Consider the following 14,861-nt stretch of genomic DNA (forward strand, 5'->3'; position numbering starts at 1 on the left):
GTTCTTATGTTCATATTCAATAAAACAAAATAGAATAAAAATCCTCAAATTTCATTGGAGCTTTTTTTTTTTTTTTTTACATTGGTTCTGATTTGAAACGCAATGATGTGAAGCAAGTCTGTTTTTAGTATTTCATTTTCTTTCAAAAAAATGTGTATCCTAATTCTCTGATAATATATTTTATGGAAGAACTTAGGTGACAATTCTATAAATGTTAGGCATCAAAAATCTGTGTGTTAAAGTATTCTATAGTGGCATCTGAACACCCAGATTTTGTTATAGAATAGAAGTACAAGTCAGCATTTGCCACCATCATTTAGGTGCTATCACGTATGCCACGTAAAAAACAGGGGTAAATGTTAGCTCCTAAATGTTGGCACTTATCCCCAAAATCTATAAAGTGTGCCTTGTGTTCCATGCTGAAATCCAAGCGTATTCTCTAACAGTGCGCATAACTTCATTGGCTTAAGCTAATCAGCATTGTTAACAGCACTTAACAAGCAATAATGAGCACTACTTGGCAATAATTAGAATTTATGGAATAGTGTTTAAGTGCAATAACTACCGTTTAACCTCATTTTGGTGCACTATATAGAAAGAGGGGGGTTAATGTCTTCTTAAGGTGGGAGTTCTGGTAGAAAACTTGATTGTTCCAGCAGGTGAGGAATGAGGTCAGATCCATCTAGCTCAAAAAACACTACAGTTCTAATGAATGTTTACAGAATTACTCAACTGACATATTTCCAAGCTTCTGCAGATATCTTAGAATTCTTTATTTTATTGTTCTTGCAAAATAGTTAAAATAAAGGCACTTATTCATGCAATTTTTGAGAGGAGCAGAAAGGGTAATTTGTTCATACAAAACCCTTTCTTTCTTGCTCATTGTTTTTCAGATATGCAAATTAAATGATATGTTAGCACAGGGTGTGCACAGGAGGCACTGAGACCTTATAAAACATCTAGGATATAGCCCTTAGCAGTTAGCACCCAATGGCTCACTCATCAAGTGCAGGTAAGCTGACTTCTTACACTGAGCAAACATGCAGCAAATACCCAGAGGTTCTTCTGTACTGAGCAACACTCTGAATTATCTTCATGGTCAAGAGCACAGGGATAGCAAATTGTGGGCAACAGAAAGTATATAAAAAGCCTCCAGGTTGTGTATTTCTTCCCTGTACCATGTGAGATAGAAGGGAGAGGAAAACCTGAGTATTGTCTTTGTTCCCTGAGGTGTGTCATAAAGGAAGAGAGAAATGCTAGAAATTCATATATGCTAGTCTTGATTCCCTGCAACCTGCAATATAGTGAAATAGAAGAGATAGAAATGTCTCAGGGTGAACTTTATTGCTCTGTGTGATACAGTGAGAAAGATATGACGGAAATGTCTAAGTGTGGTCTTTATTCTCTGCTCCATGTGATATAGTGAGATAAAAGGGATAAAAATGCCTCAGGATGGCCTTTACTCCCTGCACCATGTGATATAGAAGGGCATTTTCGAAAAAGAAAGAAATCTACTTTTTTGTTTCAAAAAATACTGTTTCCAAAAGGTTTTGTGCTTTGGTCGTTTTGTTAAAACAAACAAACAAAAAACAAATAAGTGCAAAACATAGAAATTCAAGCCATTGGAATGTAGAAGGAGCCAGCATTTTTAGCAGACTGGTCCCCCAGACATCCCAGGAGAGCAATGGAGCACACTAAAGGGCACTTCTGTGCACTTCATAAAAATGCTCCCAGGTACATATCTCACCTTTTATGCCCTTATCTTGTCCCCTTAGCTCTTCAAAACCAACCCAAAATCTACTGTCCCCCACTGTAAACACCTGTATTTGGGTACAGTAGGATTTTGGTACTTTGGGAGGGGTCACAGTTTCTACCACAAGTGTGACAGGTAGAGGGAGATAGGGACCTGGTTCCTCTACTCCATAGTGCACTGCACCGACCACTACACTACTCCAGAGACCTGCATGCTGCTCTAATAGACCTGGCGCTAACATCTGAGGCTGGTAAGTCATATTTTTATTCACGGTTTTGGGTGATGGGAGTAGGTCAGTGACCATTCGGGGGGGGGGGGGGGGGGGGGGGGGAGGGTGAGAGTCATCCCTGATTCCCTAGGGCACCTTTTTGTGCCTTATTTATTATAAAAACAGGTCTAGCTCAAAATGTTTTAGTTTTCGTTTTGCTTTCTTGCACTATGGCTGAAAAACGTCTAAGTCTTACAAATGTCCATATTCCGTCCCTAACACACCCCTTTGAGATTTGGATGCACTGCAGATGAATAGCATAGAAAAATGTCTTAAAAAATAGCTTTTGAAAATACTGATTTGGACGTTTTTGTGAGAAAATTGTCCAAATGGGGCTGTATCATAGGCGCCCCGTATAAGAGGCTTGGGGAGGCTAAGCCTCCCCAGCGCAAATGCAACCTTCCTCTTCTCTTTTGGAGCACTGCTTCCGAATCTGTGGCAGCAGCATACAATATAAACTGGAGCTTCCCCTCCCCGCTCTGCCTTTCGGTCTGACTCTCTGCTCCCCGATTCAGTGGCCGTCAATAAACAGACTATGTGCGGGGCCATAGAGCTCTGCACGTCACTGACAGCTCTGCCGGTTCCTGCCTGAACAGGATGTCGCATCATGGAGGGTGGGACCAGAAGAGCTGTTAGCTTCGCCGTGCAGCGATCTATGGCCCCGTGCACAGTGTTTGTTTACCGATGGCCACTGAATCGGAGAGGCAGCAGGTTTGGCAGCAAGGCATGGAAGGGAAGTTCCAGTTTCTTTTTCTTTTTGTGGCTAGGGGGAATTAAAAAGAGAGAGAAAATGCTGGAGGCAGGAAATGGGAGGAAAGAGAGAGGGTGATGGGGGAGGGAAGAGGTAGAGACACAATGATGGACATTTTGGGAGGGCAGAAAGAGAAGCAAAGCTAGATGTTTTGGGGGAGAAGAGGCAGATGGGCAAAGCTGGATATTAGGGGGAGAGAAAGAAACAGAGGAGCAAAGCTGGATATTGGGGGGGGGGGGGGGGAAGAGACAGGAGCAAAGCTGGATAGTGGAAAGAAAAACAGGCAGTGCTGCATGGTGGAAGAAGGTTGAGGTGTATAGTGAAGAGATAGTAGGGGGAGAGACAGAGGTGCATTGTTGTATGGGGAGAGATAGAAGAGATCCATATGGTATGTGAGGTAGAGTGAGCTGGGAGAGAGGAGATCCTGGATGCCTGGGGCAGGGGAAGAGAGAGAAGAGATGCTGCATGGCAGGGAGGGGGAAGAAAGTTAGATGGAGGGAGAGAAACAGAAAAGAGATTATGGTAGGCAGGGAGAGAGACACACACACACACACAAGATCCTGGATGGTGGGGTGGGAGAGAGAGAGAGAGAGAGAGAGAGAGAGGAAAAACAGATCCGATATGGCTGAGGGGGAGTTGAGACACACAAACACCCTGGGTGAGGGAAAAAGATGGAAAACAGGGAAAATGAAGCATGGATAAGGCTGAGTGGTCAAAGAGGCAGAAAAATGGAAGAAAGTAGAAAAGAAATTATCACTGTCAGAGATGGATGTAGTAGAAGATGTGAAGAAGACATGCGAAGAGAGGAAAATGATAAATGGATAGGAGATATGGAAAGAGTTAAAAGAAGACAGGCAGTAATCAGAGACTGCTACTTGCACAATTAGAAAAATTAGATGCCAGATAGCAAAGGTAAAATTATTTTTAATGTAGAATGAAGTAGCCATGTTAGTCCACTTTACAGGTTAATAAATAAAAATAAAACAAAAAATGTAAAATAAGATGACAACGTTTTATTGGACTAAATCCATTTTTTGACTTGCTTTCAGAGGTCTAAACCTCCTTCATCAGGTTAGTAAACTCCAAAAAGCTAGTCAAAAATGTATTAAATTAGTTTGATAAAAAGGTATCACCTTATTATACATTTTTGTTTCAAATATTCATTTTTTTTAATTTAGTGAGTGGAATGTGTCAGTTTCTGAAATTTAAATCTGTTGGTCTGACTCAGTATGACTATCTTATATTACAGTCAATTTGCTTTATGGGTTCTGAGTGACTTTAAGGTTTTGTATTACTTTTCAATATGCCTAATATTAGAATTTGGACTTGATTTAGCTCATAGCATTCTCAGTAGTAGCTCAACTTTCACTTGCTAACCTTGAATCTCACTAATTGGGGTGGTACTTTTCACATTTGGGATGGGACACCCTTGGTATCTCTGCACTCTGAAAATTGGACCTTAGCACTGGTGCTTTTGTGTCATCCAAACATTCTGGCTGCCTAGTCTGTAGAAATGCACTTTCCTTCCAGCTATACTGTTCAGCCATCAAGCTCTCAGTTTGAGCAACCACTTTATTCTTTGACATATGATACATATCTAATATCTTCTAAATTTAATAAAAGGTATTACTATTTTACTTTTACTTATTTTTTTCTATGTTGTCAGATAATTATGGATGTAAGCCCCACCCCTGGCACTGCCCCTGACCCTGTCCCCTTTAGCCTCCCCAAACAGTAGGGCTACCGTCCGCCTATGGGCTGTATGCTGCTTTTTAGAACATTTTTTCTTTCAAAAATGAGCTCCATAGTGAGATAGAAGGGATAGAAATGCTTCATGGTGGTCTTTATTTCTTGCACCATGTGATTTATTGGGATAGAAGGGGTAGAAATGTGTCGTGCCATCCAGCATAGGTTCCATACTTGGTCACTTTTGGCCTAGCATTTTAATTTAATAACTTGTCTTTCCAAACCTATGATCAAGGCAAGTTACAGTTCAGGCACAGTAGGCATTTCATGCACCGGGTGACCTATAATCTAAGTTGGTGCATGAGGCAATGGAGGGAACAGCAGCTGATGAAAATTATAAAAAGAAGCACAATTTGATCGCCCTCCTTCCTGGTTCTCAGTCTACAGACCTAACCACTAGACCACTCCTCTACTCTGTTGTTGTGATGGCTGAGCTAAATAAATGTGAGAAGAGGGTTGTAAAAATGAGGCTAAAATTTTAGGTATACATAATTTAGCCTAAAGGTACCATGGCCCGAATAAGGTTTGGCCTCTGCCTAGCTGAAAGCCGAAAGGAAAAAATAAAAATGAATGAATCCTAAAGGTACTGAAAACTCACCCACAAATATAAGAGTGTGTAGAAATCAGTAACATATAATTAATACCTGCTGTCCAGAAGTAAGTTGTCTCAGAGGTAGTGTGAGGCACAAAATGAAAGTTTGAGTGACTCAAGCAACTGGATAATGAATGCTGGAGAAATCCTGCCTTTACTGAAGACTGTGAAAGACATATTGGGAATGCCTCACAATGGACCTCCACAAGAGTTTCACCACACTTTTGGCTTCAGATGTGGCAGTTTATTTAAAATATTTATAACCTACACCATTCAGCAGTTCTGTACTCACTGGATTCAGATGACAATATTTGTGTCATTGGTGACTTCCAAACAGAAGGTGCCACCCATAATCACTGTGTTATAAGGACACATCACCTCAACAAGAAAAGTCCGGAAGAAAAGGCTTTGAGAGGGACTGGCCATGAGCAAAGCAATGGTGAAATGCACACTGGGACTGTGTTCAGTTCCAGGATTGCTACTGGTTACTCTTAGACTTGCATTAGGAGGTAAATATTCAGCTGGTGGTAGTGAGAGTTTTTTTTTTTTTTCTTTAGTTTTCACCAGTGTTATGCCCACATATACAGTACCAGACCATGTTCAGGCACCAGCATTGAATATCTGGGTTTGTGCAGTACTTAACCAAATAAGCAAAACCGGGTAAAAATTGTGTTTTTTTGCTGTCCGATTTGTCCGATTAGCTTAGGCGGTAAAAGCTGAATATCAGCACTTACCTGCATAAATGCCTAATCCACAACCCAGATTGCCCACAAAATAGCTGGTTTTCAGTTTAGCAGTTAGTGCTGATATTCAAAGGTGCTAATCAGTTAAGTGATACTGAATATCAACGGGTGGGCCTAATGGGTAGTGCAGTAGGTTTTGACCCTAGCAACCTGGATTCAGTTCTTACTACAGCTCCTTGTGACCTTGGGCAAGTCACTTAATCCTCCATTGCCCCAGGTACAAAAACTTAGATTATAAACCCTCTAGGAACAGAGAAAGTACCTGCATATAAAGTGTACAATGCTGTATATGTCTAGTAGCACTATAGAAATTAGTAGTAGCCCTGTGTAAGCAATTTAACTGGCCAAAAGCCTCTCTGGTTCATTTAAATTTCTTTGACTATCTACCCCTAGGTTTTTAAGAACTCAGGCACTGTTTATTTTCTTTTGAATTTTCCATTGTCTAGCGATGAGATAAGCTCTAGCACGGGTAAGCAGCTCTGCTACTCCACAGCCACAATGAGACCTGGATTATAGATTTATTAGAGTCAATTTTAGACTGGGATGGCTGTTGATTATTTAATCTGATTTTGATGCAATAACTGTACATTGGTTTTGTTTGGTTTGAACACTTTCTGTATTGATCTCAGTTTTATTTTAAACCACTTTAAAACTCAATGTGTGCTAAGCAGTACATTAAGTAATTCATTAAATCAAATCAATTCTTAGAACAACTAAGATCTACTGACTAATGGACACTTGAAAGAAATATATGAATATACCTAGTAAGCATTTAGGAAGTGAATTTAGAAGCTTTATATGTGTTTAAAAAACACCATTTATACTTGAAAACTGGCATCCACACATATAATTTAATCTAATCTGAGATTTGTACACCTTACTATTTCCCAGTTTGAGGATCATGGCGGTTCACATACAAGAAACTCACAATAACATGAGGAATTACATGAAATTAAAAATAATTAAAAAAAATATTTATCGTATAGAATAGGCACCATTTATGTATCTAGAATGCACACATTTGAATGGGTGTGCTTTGGATAGATTTTAAAAGGGAGCAGTTATTGTGATGGCAAGAATGGAATGGATGAATGATATGTGATTTTAATGAAGCACAAGCACGAACGCAATATACCCCAAGGAAAGTGAAATAACTGTGTGGGAAAATATAAGTGTATATTGTATTGTGGGGGAACTGAGATCAGGGTGTCATGAATTAGCATATACCTCCTTTAGGTTCAAATAAATACTGTACTGTATGTTCTATTATTTATGTATTGGATGGTAATAGAAAATGCACCATATTATATGGGTAGAGGCTTGAGTTTAAGCTTAATAATATCTAATTTGAGTAGTTTATGATTTACTACTACTACTACTACTATTTAGCATTTCTATTTATACATATCATGTTATAGATACATGTATATACTGGTGGTAAAGATCCATTTAGACTCAGCTGTATGTACATACACAATTAGGAGGCGGAACATCGTATGTGCAATGATGGTTCCATTGTGACACTGCCACATATTCCTCTTGGGGATATAATGGGTGTAAACGGTATGGTCTGAGCCCATTTTAAACACTTTAAAATATTTTGCAACACTTTAAAGTGCATAGACAGAAAAGATAGAATTATTTTGAACCCAAGTTTGTTATAGTGAGTTTATGTTTTGACTTGGTTTGTTGGTTTTGTTCTTCCTGATTTTTTGTAATTTTATAGAAATCTTGAGCCTGTTTTTTTTTTTTTTTTGCCAATTTCGGGACACAGACTGTAGAAGTCTGTCCTTTACTGTCTTTATTGTCTTTTCATTTCAACTATTGGAGTTACAACTGACACAACTCCCCACAGCAACCACCCCACAAACCCTTCAAAATTGCTCTACCCCCAAACTAGTCCCCCACAACTACTCCTACATGCTGGAGGAGGGGGGCGGGCCAGATTAAGCCATCAGCATTCTTTGCACATATGAACATACATTGAGGCCATGGTTTTTTAAATTCTTTTTTTTCTTGTTATTTTTATTTTTCACAACAAACATTCAAATGTTCTGTACATTCTCTGTCATATCTAAGTTTTTTTAAAATTCTAATTCTCAAATAAGTCTTTATTGAACCAAGATAAGATATATAAAAGAAAATGCAAACAAACAGGTGCAACCCACACCTTTGGTTACAGCAAACAGTTATGGATACCAAAGAATACTAAAGTTAACCAAACAATGCAGGCAGCTAAGCTTGAAAACAAACTTCCTCTATGGTACTACAGTGCTTTCAATTTTCACCCAACCCCTCCTTCCCACCCATTCCCATCACCCTCATCTCTCTATATAAAAGGCAACCCCAACGTTCTGAAGCCTCCACGGAAGTTGAGGCGCCCGAGATATCCGGTGTGCACTGGAGTGTCTGCACCGCCCTCGCGTCTAAATGTCATGACGTCGAGGGCGGAGCTATGACACTCGACGACGGCCGAAACGGAAACGCCACAGCGAACAAGGCAAGTAGCTCGGAGGGACGGAGGGAGGGGGCTCCTTGCTAGCGCCCGTTTCATTGCGCTCAGAAACGGGCATTTTTTTCCTAGTATAATAATAAAACAAGGTACAGGCAACCAAAATAAACCAAAGAACAAAAATTATTACTGTACCCTTGAAGAATACTCAAAACCCAAAATTGGGTAATGCAATTTTTTTTTTTTTACATTTGTACCCCGCGCTTTCCCACTCATGGCAGGCTCAATGCGGCTTACATGGGGCAATGGAGGGTTAAGTGACTTGCCCAGAGTCACAAGGAGCTGCCTGTGCCTGAAGTGGGAATCGAACTCAGTTCCTCAATTCCCCAGGACCAAAGTCCACCACCCTAACCAAAGGTCCCCAAACTTTGGTCCATTTCTGAAGATTCTTAGGTTACTTTGCCAACATCTTTTCTATATCATAACATACTACAACCTATAAAGCAAATTATGGTGTGAGAGAACAACCTTACTCTCCCAGGCACTAACCAGCACAAGATTTGCTGTATTGAAGCAGTGCCTAAAAAGAGTAGTTTGGACCAGGGTCAACCCTTCAGCCAATCAGGTAATCAAAACCAGGCCTGGATCCCAAGGTGTCAGCCATCCACCCTACAGTTGAAGTTTATGTATTGTATATCCTTCCAAAATGAATTAATCTTCAGACAGGACCACCAAATATGGCCCATAGTAACCAAGCCCCCACAATGCCTCTAGCAGATGATCCAAGATAGTTTGAAGTCATGTGGGGGTAATATACTGCCGGTATGTTACTTTACTATTATTCTCTTGGATGTTAACTGCAACAGACATCTTTGCTAAGGCAGCCTCCATTTTATTCCATTCTCCCTTCGGATACCATACCCCCAATTCCTCCTCCTATTTCCCTGTATGAAAGAGATGAGTGGGTCCCAATCCCTGAAGAGTCTTATATATAACCAAAATTAAACCCTTGATTCCCCAATAAAACTCACAAAAGTTCTTCCGACAAGTATCCTCATGCTCCAGCTTAGCTTTAATAGTTTTGCAAACAAAAGATGAACAAAATGATGCTCGGGTTGGATATTGTACATACTTGTCAACTCCTTCCAGGTGAGTAACCTGCCATCATTGAAGAGCTGCCCCCATCAAGAGATCTGCAATTTATCCCACTTCCTGAAAACACTAAGGCCTATGTCAGGGGGGAAAGAGGGGTTATCTACTATAGGAGTATGCCTCAACAGCTGGAAATTGTGGTCTTTATTCAGCGTGCCCTAATATTTGGAATACACGTGATGACAGGACTAATGGATTGTAAATACATGGAATCATGGAAGTAAACATATGAGAGAAGACAGCTTAATAGAGCCAACCATATTCCATTCAATTTGAAGCTATAATTTTGAGTCAGAATTTTGGTACCATTCTACAACAGTTTTTGCCTGGGCCACTTTATAATACCAACTCAAATTAGGGAGCACCCCTCCAATTCCTCTAATCTCTGTGCACTATGCAGGACCCAGATATCGAAGTTCTCTTGCAGCCGTATCAAACAATTTTGGGGGACCCCCACTGGAAGGGATTGGAACAGATATAGTAATTGAGGTAGGACATTTATCTTGACAGTTGCTGTTCTGCCAAACCAAAACAAGAGTAACAGATGTCAGCACTCACAATCAGCTCAAATTGTCTACTGAAGTCACAGGTACTTCAAATCAAACAGATCATTATATGTTACAGTTTGCATAGCTCCCAAGTACCTAATATCTCTGCCCACCCACCGAAGAGGAAAGGAAGGACACAAAGAGGACCCCAAAGCATTGTCCAAGAATTAACTTTAAACCCAGATGCTCTAGAATAACATTCAGGGGCCCTTTTGCAAAGGTGCGTTAGGCTGTCAAAATAAGACTACCGCCAGGTTACTGCGCCCCCTGGTGGTAATTTCAGATTTGCCGTGCACCCATACCACCTGGATGACTTATTTATTTATTTTCTCCCACACGCGGCGTTTCCGGTAGTAATTGGCAGTAGGCGCATGCTGACCTGTCACCATGCATGTAGCGTGTGAGCCCTTACCGCTAGATCAGTGGGTGATGTTAAGGGCTCAGGCCAGTTTTAGGCATGTGCTGGCTTCAGTTTTACTGCATGCCCTTTTCCTGTTCCATTAAAAAAAAATTCCTTTTTGGCAGGCATGGTAAAATCTTGCCCAGCGCACACCCGGTACACACGCCTACACTACCGCAGGCCACTTTTTACCGCAGCTTAGTAAAAGGACCCATCAATTTCTTTAAGCACTTTAAGCAGGGTAGTAAGAGGCTGGGAAAGAGTCAGAAGAACATTGTCGGCAAATAAAAACACTTTATAATTCTTACCCCCTTAGACCAATACCTTTAATATTTGGGTTAACCTGAAGCACGCTGCAAAGGGCTTCATCACAAAAGCAAATAGCTTCCTGCCACATACCATGGTCAAAAGAAAATTTAGGAGAGTTGCCACCACTGACTTGCACAAGGCCTGAGGTCCAGAATACAAGGCTGCAACCCGATGCTTAAAACTATTGCCCAAGCTCACATTTTCAAGAACATGATCCATAAAGGCCTAATATACTCTCCTGCTTATAATCGAACGAGAAAAATGCCCAAATTCCGACGTAAATCGGGAGATGGACGTTTATCTCACAAAAACGAATAACGCAGTATAATCGAAAGCCGAACTTGGACGTTTTCAACTGCCCTCCATCGCGGAAGCGTACAAAGTTGACGGGGGCGTGTCGGAGGCGTGGTGAAGGCGGGACTGGGGCATGGTTAGCACCCGAACAGAGATGGGCGCCTTTCGCCTTAATGGAAAAAAAGTATGCGTTTGTAGCTAGAATTTAGGCCACTTTTCCTGGACCCTGTTTTTTCACGAATAAGGCCCCAAAAAGTGCCCTAAATGACCAGATTACCACCAGAGGGAATTGGGGATGACCTCCCCTGACTCCCCCAGTGGTCACTAACCCCCTCCCACCACAAAAAATGATGTTTCACAACTTTTTATTTTCACCCTCAAATGTCATACCCACCTCCCTGGCAGCAGTATGCAGGTCCCTGGAGCAGTTGTTAAGGGGTGCAGTGGACTTCAGGCCAGTGGCGTAGCCAGACTGGCAATTTTGGATGGGCCTGAACCTAAAGTGGGTGGGCACAAAATTTTCTCTCTACCCCCCTTCCCCAGCAAAATTTAGTCACAGTTATCAGATGCATTTGTCACACAGTGGTAAAATGCTGCTTTTCAGTGCATCAGGTTTCAGAAAATAATTTATTTCATAGCCTAACACCCTTTTCAGTGAGCTTTCAGAGGCCAAAACCTCCTGCCTCAGGTCAGTATAATGCTGTTACGGTATCCTCTCCTGACCTAAGGAAGGAAGTATTGGTCTCTGAAACTTTATTAACACAGGTACCATATTACTTTATCCTAAATTAAAAATAAAATTATTTTCTTTACCTTTGTTGTATGGCCATATACTTTTTCTCATTGTGTTGCTCCCTGTCTCTAGATTCTGCTTTCCTTCGTCTTTCTCTTGCCAGGGTTTCCTGTCCGTTCATCACCTATGGCTTTTCATCTTTTCCTCACCCTTGTTCTCCACATGCCCCTTCCTCTTATTCTCCAGTCTTTCCCTACTCTATCCTCTCCCTCCTTCTATCCAGCAGCTCCCCTCTTTCTCTCCCCATCCTTCCAGTGTCTCCCCTCTTTCTTTTGCATCCAGCGTCTCCTTTTTCTCCCTACCCTTCCATCCAGTATCTTCCCTTTTTCTCTTCTCATCCTTCCACCCATCTTCCCTTTCTCCTGATCCTTCCATCTAGTGTCTCTATCTCCCCTCTCCTTCTATCCAGTGTCTCTCTATCTCTCTACCCTTTTCTGTTCAGTCTCCCCTCTCTCTCTCCACATCCTTCCAGTCTCTCCCCTTTCTCTCTGCATCCTTTCATCCATCTCCCCTCTTTCTCTCCCTATCCTCCCATGTCCAGCAGCTCTCTCCCCTCCAGTCCCTTCTTCTTCTTTCTCCCTTGTCCAGCAGCTCTCTCCCTTCCATCCAATCCCCTCCTCCTCTCCATCCCATGTCCAGCAGCTCTCTCCCTTCCCTCTAGTCCCTTCTTCCTCTTCCTCCCTTGTCCAGCAGCTCTCCAGCCCCTTCCTCCTCTCCCTCCCATGCCAGTCCCTTCTTCCTCTCCCTCCCATGTCCCAGCAGCTCTCTCTCTCCCATGTCAGTCCCTTCTTCCTCTCCCTCCCATGTCCTAGCAGCTCTCTCCCTTCCCTCCAGTCTCTTCTTCCGCTCCCTCCCGTGTCCCAGCAGCTCTCTCTCCCTTCCCTCAAATCCCTTCCTCCTCTCCCTCCCATGTCCCAGCAGCTCTCTCTCCCTTCCCTCAAGTCCCTTCCTCCTCTCCCTCCCATGTCCCAGCAGCTCAGCCACTTTCCCTCCAGGCCCGCGAATCCACATCCTTCCCGCGCTGTCGCTGCCCTTTTGTCCCGTGGAGGCAGCGTTCAGCGTTTCCTTCCTGCCCTGTCTTCTCCCCAGGTTCCGCTGCATCGGTCCCTGCAAATGGAATCCTTCTCCTTTTCAGCCGTTGCGCTGCGCTGCCATTCACACAGGCAGCTTCGCTCTCCCCCACCGCGTTCATCTGGCCCTAAACAGGAAGTGCATCAGAGAGGGCCAGATGGACGCGGCAGGGAGGAGCGAAGCTGCCTGTGTGAATGGCAGCGCAGCGCGACGGCCAAAAAGGAGAAGGATTCCAAATTTCCACTTGCAGGGACTCCGCGGGACAAAAAGGCAGAGACAGCGAGTGAAGGTTGTGGATGGGTGGGCCTGGAGGGAAAATGGGTGGGCCTGGGCCCGTCCAGGCCCACCCGTGGCTACGCCCCTGCTTCAGGCAGGTGGACCCAGGCCCATCCCCCCCTACCTGTTACAATTGTGCTGCTTAATGCTTAGTCGTCCAACCCCTCCAAACCCACTGTACCCACATGTAGGTGCCCCCCTTCACCCCTTAGGGCTATAGTAATGGTGTAGACTTGTGGGCAGTGGGTTTTGAGGGGGATTTGGGGGGGCTCAACACACAAGGGAAGGGTGCTATGCACCTGGGAGCTCTTTTACCTTTTTTTTTTGTTTTTGTAAAAGTGCCCCCTAGGGTGGCCGGTTGGTGTCCTGGCATGTGAGGGGGACCAGTGCACTACGAATCCTGGCCCCTCCCACGAACAAATGCCTTGGATTTATTCATTTTTGAGCTGGGCGCTTTCATTTTCCATTATCGCTGAAAAACAAAAATGCCCAGCTCACAAATTGTCGAATAAAACATGGACGTCTATTTTTTTCGAAAATGCGGTTCGGTCCGCCCCTTCACGGACCCGTTCTCGGAGATAAACGCCCATGGAGATAGACGTTTTCGTTCGATTATGCCCCTCTCTGTCAAATGCCTTTTCGGTGTCCACTCCCAACAGATAAGATGGTGTATGTCCGGTCTGGGTTACTTAAATCAAGTTAATCAACTGCTGAATATTATCAGAAGCTTGCCACTGGGGCACCAATCCCACCTAATCAGGATGAATCAAGCCCAGTAATACACAAGCCAGGCAGAACGCACATATTTTTGCCATAATTTTCACATCAACATCCTTACCAGGTGGTAGGAGCTTCTGTCCCTCAACACTTCAGCAGGATTATAGGCACATCTAGAGCTGCCCTCTGTGCAGAAGTGAGGGATGGCAAGACAACTGACGCCAGATAGGCATCCATATCATCTTCCTTTACTTGAGAGTCACAGGTATAAAAGGCCTTGTAGTATGTCAGAAACCACTCCCTAATGGAGGATAAGTGTGTAAGGATGCTACTTCTGCTATCTTTTACCTTAGTCATCATCCTACCCATTTGCAGCTTACGCAAATGGTAAACTAAAAGCTTGCCTGATTTATTAGTATTCTCATAGTGCTTCAGTTTCAAGCAAGCACAATGAAATGCAAGCTCTTCTGCTAGTAATTCAGCCAAGTGGAGGCGAGTACTTTGTAGTTCCTGATATCCCCTATTAGACCCAGTTTGTTTATGCTGGATCTCTAAGCCCTGAAGCCATTCTCTCAGCCCCTGAATCTAATTCATAGTAACATAGTAGATGACGGCAGAAAAAGACCTGCACGGTCCATCCAGTCTGCCCAACAAGATAAACTCATTTGTGCCACTTTTTGTGTATACCTTACTTTGATTTGTACCTGTCTTTTTCAGGGCACAGACCGTATAAGTCTGCCCAGCGCTATCCCCGCCTCCCAACCACCATCCCCGCCTCCCACCACCGGCTCTAGCACAAACCGTATAAGTCTGCCCAGCGCTATCCCCGCCTCCCACCACCGGCTCTGCCACCCAATTTCGGCTAAGCTCCTGAGGATCCATTCCTTCTGAACAGGATTCCTTTATGTTTATCCCACGCATGTTTGAATTCCGTTACCGTTTTCATCTCCACCACCTCCCACGGGAGGGCATTCCAAGCATCCACCACTCTCTCCG

The 14,861-nt window shown here is 43.1% G+C and overlaps 1 protein-coding gene across 2 annotated transcripts in view; it reads left to right on the forward strand.

Annotated features, from left to right (window-relative positions):
* The first annotated feature begins 994 nt into the window (after positions 1 to 994).
* The window catches only part of LOC115476928 (IgGFc-binding protein-like), a 920,282-nt gene continuing 906,415 nt past the window's right edge, over positions 995 to 14,861 (forward strand). For both annotated transcript variants that reach the window (XM_030213515.1, XM_030213514.1), the window contains exon 1: positions 995 to 1,012. The gene's annotated coding sequence lies outside the window, so the exon portion shown is untranslated. The remainder of the gene's footprint in view (positions 1,013 to 14,861) is intronic.

The sequence above is a fragment of the Microcaecilia unicolor genome, chromosome 8 (genome assembly GCF_901765095.1).
Source record: "Microcaecilia unicolor chromosome 8, aMicUni1.1, whole genome shotgun sequence".
Classification (NCBI taxonomy): domain Eukaryota; kingdom Metazoa; phylum Chordata; class Amphibia; order Gymnophiona; family Siphonopidae; genus Microcaecilia; species Microcaecilia unicolor.